Raw genomic sequence first — 10858 nt, 5'->3', positions numbered from 1 at the left:
AACCACGGATGATGGAGAAGATATCGGAAGGCAGATTTTCACCGAGCTTTAACTTCCGATGGGTTTTGTTTGCTGATGTCATGCGGGTGACACGTGTCGCCTCCAAATCGCATCGGAGCTCAACAATACAGAAACCACTTTTCATGGATGGCGGTGCGATATGATCCTGGCCGGTTTTATGGTTTTGTTCGGTGGTTTTGGAGTAGTACGTGCGCGTTGAAATTACATTTTCAACACATGAAATACCAATCTTCAGTAAAAAGAAAATCCATCAACATGAAAGGAAGGCCACCTTCCCACAAGTCATTTTTCCATCCCGATAGGCGACGTTCGCATCTTGATACGCAACTTTTCTCTAGTGGCCGGGATTGGAGTGTGTGGGAAAGACATTGCCCTAGTAAGAAAGAGTGCTTTAGCCTGAATTATCTCATTTTCCGATTGAAAGCTAGTTGCTAGTTGAGTTCAATTATTTCAAGTAAGTAAAACTAAGCGTCATAAGCCTTTCCAGCTAGTAGCTTTTGATCCTTGTCCTTCTTTGAAACAATGCCATCAGCTTGCCCCACTTTTCTTCTATATGAAACATAAGGGATCAAAATGATATTAGCTCCTTCAGGTAGCCATCTAGCCATGCATCTCCATCCATCCCCATCTTCGGGTTCTACCAGCCTCGAGTTCAACCACCCCATCCCTCCTCTCTTCATTTACTAGCCCTCGGTTCATTGACCGGCCAGTAAGCAGAAATCTCGGGAATTGTAGTTGTGGCATCCCTCTATCCGTTAGAATCATTGTGAAATTCAATTCTTCTTGAATAACCAATCACTTGAAGTTCCCCAATGACAATATGTCTCATGCCCCCTCAACCTTGGGTTTTCGTAATCAAAAACCTATGGATTGATGTGAATATTGTTTTATAAGCTGATGGGTTTGTAAGGATGTGCGGTCCGCTGCCCGCATGACTAAGTTAACCACCTCTCCATATCGACTTAGGTGCTATAGCTTTCTAATAAATCTGATTTACTTCCAACTTCAATAAAGCTCTGAGAGTGTTATTGAGAGTGTAGACATCAGTAGGGTGCTAAATGATTTCGCATCACTGTTCTCCAGGGTCCTGGAGGGTGGTGTCATATAGTAACGCACTATTAACATTGTATCTGCACATATAAAATACCACACCATTGTAATATTACCCCACATATCCGTCGTTGAAATATGTTGTTTTCCATCATCCTTCATAACAAGAGAGCATGCAACCATCATGACACCTTGACCAACTGTTAGGTTTCCTAAAATTGTTTCCCAAGCTCCAATTAGAACTCTTCCAATTTTGGGATTTCGATCACTAATATCCTTTTCTGTGCCCCCTAATATCACACCCTGCAACATTGAGACTCTATCTCCAACAATGGCAATTTCACCAATGAATACACCTGTGCCATGATCAAGCAAAAATCCCTTTCCAATGCGACCAACTGGATGAATTTTCACTGTGAATACCTCACTTATGTGGCTTTGCGATGCTAAAGCTAACACACGTTGCCCTGGAATCCATAATGCATGTGGAACTGGATATGACTGCAAAGCATGATATCCCTTCAAGTACAATAAATCCCAGCTATATGAAAAGAATGTTAAATGCTGTGGAAGAAAAATAATAATATTACTGTCCATTGTAAAATCAACAAATCAACCCCCAATATAAAACGATGCCACCACTGTGATACCAATGCCAACAGAAGTTGTTGCTGCCATTATAATATTATTGTTTTGTTGGTATACAGACATATGTACTGCAAATATCAGGCTACAAATATGAATGCATTCTATTGATGTCAGAGCACGACAAACTTTGACATGGGCTAAACTAGAGCATGACACCCTAGAATTCGTAACGCATGCTGCAATGTAATAAATATGGTCTTGAACACACACTTCCACCAATACATTATGGAATCTTAAATAGGTCCAACGTATGTAACACACCTCTTTCATTTGAATCTGCTTCACCTACAAATGACTGAAATATCATTGCAATTCATCTCAATCCAACGCACCTCTTTCATCGGAATCTCCTTTACCCTGCTATTGAAACCACAATGTTTATTTATTCAGGTCCATTGGTCACTTCCCCTTGGCACAGTTTTGATGTCTATCCATACAGAATTGTAGTTGAGGTTTCTACTCTGGGATGACAGTCTATATGTATTCGGCTCGTTGTCAAGAGTTTGTGGCATATATCTCCTCGTAGTTAACAATTCCAACTAGGATAGCCATTTCAACGATAGTCCATGGAATGTTAGCTTTTTAATTGCATTTTTTATGAAAAAAAATTCTAGTAATCCCAGCTGGCATGCCTCCTGTGACAGGATGGTCCAACCTGCCTGTAAATGTTGCTTTTGTCTCAGTTTTCTTTTTGATCCAAAGAATATTTTCACCATCGATGTCAATATATTCATTCACCATATGCCTTTGTTTCAAAAAATAGACCAGGCATAGATGCCAATGAGAACATCAATTTCGTGCCAAATGCAAAATCCCTTAGATACAACTCCATTTTTTTTGGGCAGGAATCACATCTTCTTTATGTAACCACTTAATGGCCCTTCATATCGCTTTAGTTATTTTATTCGGTATTTTTAACTCATAATATAGAGTGGTATATCCACTTGTGCAGTTTCCATTGGTAAACAACCAATGTTGAGGTCAAAGGTGTTTACTAGTGTAAGAATATTTTGAAACTGTTTCAGGTGTGCTACATATTCGCACTTTGTTACCAAATTTATCCAAGGCCAAGTCCTCGGAGGATTTTTTATCATCCTAAGTCATTCCTTTAACCAGCATATTTTCTATGCTCAATCCACTATCTCTTGTACTCCAAACAATCTGAATTTTTTTAATGGAAACTTGTTAGAGTCATGAATGAAGCACATCTTCCGCTCTCAAATGCAATGTGGGTTAGTATGGAATGCTTCAAAACACAGTGGTGCCAATGTATTTTAAAAGTGATGGATTTTGGCAACTGTTATGTCCACTTAAAATTCTGAGTTAGATATGAAAAAAAATATATATTGGATATCTAGTAGCTCCCAATTTTATACCCTCAAAATAATTGATGTTTATATGATTTTCGTTTCTTTCACATTTCCCTACTTTTCATAATAATCTCATGACATCCTACACACAACCCATAAAGCCTTTGAATCATATTTATTGGCCAATCATGTCTTTAAGGAACATTGTCTTAACATGGATGTTGACAAGACTGTTCATTGCTTCATGAGAAACTCCCCTTGATATTATGATGAATCCATTATATTATTTAAATCATAGGATGATCATTTTTCTTCCTATTCCATAATTTCGTAGGTTGCTTTCTAATGTCTGCATTTCTTTTTAATTTAGAGTTTGGTCTACTTTGATTTGCTTCCATCATATGTTTAGGATTCTTTAGGGTATATAACTTGCAACCATTGGCTTTGTGTCAAAGGTTGTGACATAAATAACATCTTTTTTTACCAAGGTATGGCAGAGTTCGTGTGTGTCTTTTTGTGCCCCTTTTTTCATATAGTTTACATTCAAGAAATTTATGTCCAAATTCATTGCACAAATAACAGTGACTATGGAAATTATTTGTGTACCTGGTGAATGACTGTCCTTTTTGTTTTCTTTCTTGAGGGGGTCTTCTCATTTTCTTCCTATTTTGCAAATTAAACTTCATTTTCTTGGTCTTACATTTGGCTGCAACATGTCCTCGTTCATGACAAGAAAAACAATTGATATTTTTCCTAAGAGAAAAGAATCTCCTTTGAGATCTTCCGAATTTTTTCAATTCATTTTCAGGATAGAATGATCTTCTTATAGTGAACCCTTTCTACATCTCATTCATTTTCTTTTGATGTTGCTAATTTTTTTCGTTTTCTTTTTTATCATCATTAATGTCTTCCTTTTCTGCATTCTTCATGGAGGCAAGGTCTGTTGGGAATCACAATTGTCGTTAGACCAAACCCCACAGGTGTTAGTCAACAATCGCATTTCCAAAGATAAATATCCACAAGAGGTGGTTAGACCATGTCACGAAACACATGGGAAGCGTTGGTTTATCCAATTTCCAACAATATTCCCTGCAACATGAGTCGGGTGTGTATCAAACTCGTGACCTATGCTCTGATACCACTTGTTGGGAATCATGATTGTTGTTAAACCAAAACCTATAGGTGTTACTAAATGATCGCATCGCCAGAGATAAGGATCCATGAGAGGCAATTAGTCCATGTCATGAAACACATGGGGAGTGTTGGTTTACTCAATGTCCAACAAGGACCTCTTCTATATGGTTACACAACCTATTGTTTTCTTCTAACTTACTTCTAGTTGAATCAACGTCAGCTTCTAATATTTTACAGTGTAGGTCTCTCTCCTTGATTTTACTACTCATCACCTCTTCTAGTCTCCTTTCTTATTCCAGTTATGTCTTCAGGCTGAGAATTTCCTCCTTGTACTCATTCTCTTTCTCATCACATATCTGCACCAGTTTATTCAAATCTTTGTTTTCATTCTTCAATCTTTCTATACTAGCCAACGATAAGTCAAGCCTAGCTTGATTTTCGTCTGTTTTTTCTTCATGAGAGCTAGGCACATTCACACAGGTAGAGATTTTGTTTAACTGAATACTTTCCTTTTGACATGGGGTTTTCCCTTTCCTCTTTCTCTTTTTGTTCTCTACATTGTTGTTTCTAGCCTCTTCATGCATGAGCTGCAATATATCCCAGATTTCTTTTGCAGAAGTTAAATATATTATTGTATCAAGATCCTTATTATGAACATTGTTATACATGACACATTTTTCTTTAGCATTCCATTGTTTTCTTGAAAAGAGGGAGAGACTTTGCAATAACAATCGCATACAAATTTCCATACACCAAACCCATAATCTTCTAGTTCATATTTTACCTTATCTCTCCATTCATGAAAGTTTGTTGTAATCAACACGAGTACACTTTGATAGTCCATGACTCAACCAGATCTATGTTCAAGTTGTTAGACTTATACAAAAGGAACATGCTCTAATACCAATTGATGAAAACTTGACTAAACTAAGAGAGGGGTGGAGGGGTGGTGAGGGGTTGAACCAGTGTAGTATATTCATGGACATTAAAATTATTTTTCTTAATTTCATTAACTAAAACATTGCATGAGAAACTTAACAAATAATAGCCAACTTATTGAATATGTGAACAACAAGTAATAAGCTAATTTAAACATCACATCAACACATGATAACAACACATATTGATACCAGATATATGTGGAAACCCATAAAGGGAGAAAACCATGATTTTATTATTGTTGTGATGCAAAGGCAACCTCCTACTACTTATTACATCTGATTTTCTGTAGGCTCCAACCTACAAGATGCTACTACCTCAAGTTTCTACAAGCTGCAACATGCAAGGAAGCTCCAACTCCCATATGTGTTTTATAGGCAACAACCCATAGGAGGCTTCTTCCTCAACTAGCTCCAACTGGGTAATTATCAACCACAAATTGAAAGGATACTACCATCCCCTGATGCAAACAAGAAATAACAATGTGTTGTTTTACCTGCTCATAAATTCTTCATGTTTTCATCTTCTTCCCTTCAAATCTACTTCACATTAGCTTCATAAGTGCCAGTAAATAATGCATAATAGCTCAATCAACTCCCTCACATTATCCCATTCTCTAACCTCTTCATTCCTTTCAAAATTACAACTTTTATAAAGATATCTTTTTGGTTTTTTGTATCCCACATAGGAATATGAAGTGAACAGGCTTAACCCTTTGGCCTCCACTCATTCATTTCCAATCTTGAATATTAGAACACAAAAGTAAACAATCCATCCAATGTTAATTGCAGCCACATGTAATGATTAAATGCATCAACCTAATGTCAACATCAAATAACAATATTTATCATCAATGCATCACAAAAATCTTTGCGGCATCTATTCCTTTGCCTTGGAACCTTGCCTTTGCATCACAACGATTCAGCTAGATCAACAATTTTACATCACAATAAGTTCTTCAATATAGCAATCTCTACAACATTATCAAACCATTTCAATTTATCACAACTCCTCGTCCTCCTTTTTCTCCTTTGTTTTCTTTTGCTCCTTGCTTCTCATTGCATTGATGTTTCTCCTTGCATTTTTTTAGCCTTTTCCTTGCGCTTCTCTTTTTCTTACTGCTCCTTTTCCATCAATGAAAATATTTCCAACACCGTCTTCGACTCCATCCTCCTTCTTTTTTACTCCAATAACTCTAATTGAGCATCAATATACAAGGTTCATGGAAATAGAAGTCACTTAAACATCTTTTATTTCATAATTTTCATTGGTCTTTATTTTTTAACTTAATATTTGCATGAGCTATTAAATTTCATCAACTCTACAGCTAATGACTAATTCTACAGCAAGCTCGAAGTTTTGATAGTTTCTGAAACTCCAGCCAAGGAACGAGATATATGGGTAGGTGACTAATTGTTGGCACAACTATATGTTCCTATCTTCATGATCTGGATCGATTATAAGAACACCACATAGGGTCAATCAATGCTGAAGTGAACCAGCAATGAAGGGGCCGAATGAAAACTAAGCGATCGAGGAAATTAATTGAAGCACATATTTAGCATCATGATTTGCTTCTCCGATAAAAAATAATGAGGAAACCATGAGATTTATATTTTTATGATATTTTTAGTCTTTGTCAAGTAGGATAGGCTCTTAAATCTCTAAATAGTTATTTGATGGAGGTTATAAATCTACCTCTGAGGATGAGAAACATAATATTTCATATTGTTTGAAAAACTTTGTTTTACAGTTATAAAACCTTGTTTTATTTGATATATTTGTTGTGTGTTTCATTGATGTGTATATAGTCCATTTGAAGAGTCATGTTGTTTCTTACATATCGTAGGAGGCCTCCTGGAGTTGTAAGGTTTTATTGTGTTCAATTATCATTTCAATTATGCATTTTATATTGCGTTTAATTCATTCATCTAATTGTCCAATTCGATTGCTAGTGAATGCTTTTGACAGTGATCACAAATTTTATAACAATGCATGTTTTGTTTAGTCATTTTGTTGTAGGATCAATGAGTGAAGCTGAGATTTCCTATTCACATGATAATTAGTATAGCAGAGTGCGGATTGATTTAACATTTTCAATATAGTTAGATTTTGGTGAAGAGGATTTCAATTTCTAATTAGCGTTAATTTCTCTTTTTCTATGATTTAGATTTAGTTTCATTATTTAGTTGAGTAATTGTAATATTTTTTTTGCAAAGTGTTGTCTTTCTTTTGAGCAAGTGTGATAATCCTTGCTTCATATCTCTTTCAAGAAAGTTTGATCTTTCTTTCAAGTAAAGTGTGATAATTTTAATTTCATTTTTGTTAAAGAGTGTGTTGTAGTGACTACAAGAACCCTCCAAAATTTTGGCTTGCATGAAAATTTCAGAGCTTGTCATGGATCCCCTGATCGATCATTCCTTGGTCACTTATTGGTAAGATGATGAGCTCAAGCCTCCCTCCTTGATCTTACGAGTTGTTCGCATTCTCATCATTATGCAACATGTGTCAGCCTTGGGCATGGCATTGTCATTTGTCATGCAAAGGGAATTTTGTTCTACTTCAATGGGAAATATTTGTGTGTATGAGTCGTTCCTATCACATAGACATGTTTCACTGATCTAGGTGGATATTGGTTGCCACCCACCAATTCCACTTCAACCCCCACCATTGTTTCTTTTAGCTTTTTACTTTCCTTAATTGTGGCACAATTTACTATTTTTACCAGTTTTTCAGGTCGTGAACTTCCGGAGCCGTTTTGAGGCCCTAAATGATGTTTTTGTGAAAACTAGGAGCAACATGGGTCCATGGACAGATGTTTCTCTTCCTAAAGTTGTATTCCTTGGATATATATTTCTAACTAGGTATTTTTCATGTTGAACAGAGATCATATGCCAAAGTTACAACCCCGGGAAGTTGATGTGCCAATTTACCCAAAACGGGGCCCATAATTTGGCACTTCATCTCCTAGGGTTAGGTTTTTGGATGTTTAGGGTTTTCCATTGTTTCTCAACAATAAATAGTCCTTCAAGCCTCATTGTAAGATGGTTTAGAGGCATTAAACATTGAAGAATGGTGGATTGAGGGTTGTGAACTTGGAGAAAAGCGCTCTGCAACTAGGCCCTAGGGTTTCCCTCCAGCATCTTCGTCCATTCCCATCAAACCCTGGCAGCGCACCAGCATCGTTTTGAGACCCTCTCCCACAGAGGTCGGGTCCTGGCCCGACAGATGACAGAGGGGGGGTCCATGGGGACCCCATCCTTTCGGGACGCAGTGATGCATATGAACAAAACTGCGGAAGGCTTCAAGATCCCAGGCTACGAAACCAAAAAAGACAGTTCAGGCATTAACACTGGAATGGCAGCCCAAGGGCAGAAAGGTCCAAATCAAGGATCAGGCATGTCAGACCTGGACAGTAACAAAAAGAAAAAACACGTAAAGGAACCAGAAGCAGGAAAGAGTAGCTCAAGCCCAGCACTCGAACTGTCAGATGACGACAAGCATCACAGGGAGGAAACAAGATCTGTAGCAAATGAGGATAAAGCAGAAGCCTCCAACCTCAGCTCCAAGAACAACCTACAAGGTGTCTGAAAACCAAAGAAAAAAGAGGCACTCCGAGTAGTTTTCTCAGACCCAGAAATCCAAGCATTCAGGGACCATATGATGGAGCATGCCATCATCTGCAAATTTATGGGCCTGTGGCCCACTGAACGAGCCCTCTGCAACTGGATCAAGCAACACTGGAGACCTAAAGGTGAGGTCGATCTCCACCTTGGAGCTAAAGGTTTTTTCACTGTTGTTTTCTCTAACCTAGAAGATAAGGATAGAATATTTGACGGAGGCCCGTACTTCCTTTCCTCCGCCGGCCTGTACATGAGGCCCTGGAAAGCAAACTTCGCGCCTGAGAAAGAAACTTTCACCAGAGTCCCAGTATGGATCCGGCTCTTCTCCTTACCTATAGACTATTGGGGCCTCGCCACCCTCAAGAGCATTGGAGATCGACTTGGCACTTTCATCAAAGCCTCAGAGACGACCATACAAAGGAAATATACCTCCTGTGCCCGAATCTGCGTGGAAATGGACGTCTCAGGCGCCCTGCACGACGGACTGTGGTTAGAGTTCAGAGACTAAGATTACTTCCAAGCCATTGACTACGAACAGATCCCCTTTCGATGCAGGAAATGTCATGAGCACAGCCACCTGATCAGGGAATGTCCATTAAACAAACCAGTCGAAGAGGCCAAACCTGAGCAGCCAGCAAAGGGTCAAGCAACTTTTAAAAAACCAAAACCCCGCCAAAGAGCATACAGGAAAAGAAACAGTAAAGCAGCAATGGGCCCAAGCAGAACTCTCAATCCTTTCGCTGTTTTAGATTCAGAAGCAGACTCAGAAGACAACCAAAAAGAACATACACCCCCTGAAGCTCCTCTTCGACATATATCCATCCAAGGCGCCACGAATACAGAGGATCTTGTCGCAGACACAGAGAATCAAACCCAGGAAGCAACAGAGGACACAGACATGCTAACAAGTGATGGGGGAAGCGAAGACATGGATCTCAATGAAATTCTAGAAAAAGAAGGGGTAAATCTGTCGGCAATGGAAAAACAATGGAAAACCCAAGGACCAGACAATATCCCAGAGGAAGAAATCAGAAAAGTCAGGGATATTTTCATTGCAACACACCAAGCAGTATTGGACAGGCAACAAAATAGATTGGGGATCACAAAGGGCACAGGTAAGCATCCTAAAAATCTCTCCATTTTTTCATTAGGACGCAAGCAAAATAAAAAAAGAGGAAGAAGAACAGATGCAGAGGTCCTCCATGATTTAGGCATATTCCTAATCAACTCAGGGAAGATAAAGGACTTGCATTCCTTCTTGTTTAGCCAATAACCTCCCCGTTTTATAATGAAAATCACATCCTGGAATATAAGAGGGCTCAACAGCCTCACTAAACAACGACTTCTCAAAAGGAAGTTACAACAGGAGAAGCCAGACATTATGTTCATTCAAGAAACTAAGTGCTCATCAGCTCAGATGGAAGTCATTTCCAGAAAGCTAGGATCCTCTATCAAATACATAGAAAGTGCAAGCCATGGGTGGGAAGGAGGCCTCGCAACCCTCTGGGACTCCAGAATCGTCGAAATTACTTCCATGGAAGCTACTCGATCTTACATTGCCACTGAATTTCAATTAACAGGTAACTCTGAAACATACCTCTGTATAAATGTATATGGACCCCAACGCCTAGAGGATAAGGCTACTTTCCTGTACATGCTAACAAAACTAAAGCAGAGATACCAAAACTCCAAAACAATCATGGGAGGAGATTTCAACATGATTACCACCCTCCTGGAAAAAAAAGGAGGCCTCAGACGCCTCAACAAAGACTCAGAGCTCTTTATTGACTTCATGGAGTCGATCAAACTCGTGGACATCCCCCCTAACAATGGGCTCTACACATGGAACAACCGAAGAGGAGGAGTAGCCAGAATAGCATCCCGCCTTGACCGGTTTTTGGTTTCAGAAAACATCCTACTCGAAGGGACAACAGCCACCTCTGACATTCTCCCCAGTGGGGGATCAGACCACTGGCCCATTGCACTGGAAGCTGCTTTCATCCAATCCCCCAAGAACCGGCCCTTCAGGTTTGAGAAATTCTGGCTAACTCACCCAAACTTCCAGGGCCTGGTAAACAAATGGTGGAATGAGCCCTGTACTGTCAGAGGGACCAAAATGTTTAAACTTCAGTC

Source organism: Pinus tabuliformis, chromosome 1_1 (genome assembly GCF_031772625.1).
Source record: "Pinus tabuliformis cultivar Carrire ecotype Pingquan chromosome 1_1, CPIR1, whole genome shotgun sequence".
Taxonomy (NCBI): Eukaryota; Viridiplantae; Streptophyta; class Pinopsida; order Pinales; family Pinaceae; genus Pinus; species Pinus tabuliformis.
Note: the sequence above shows the minus strand (reverse complement) of the source record.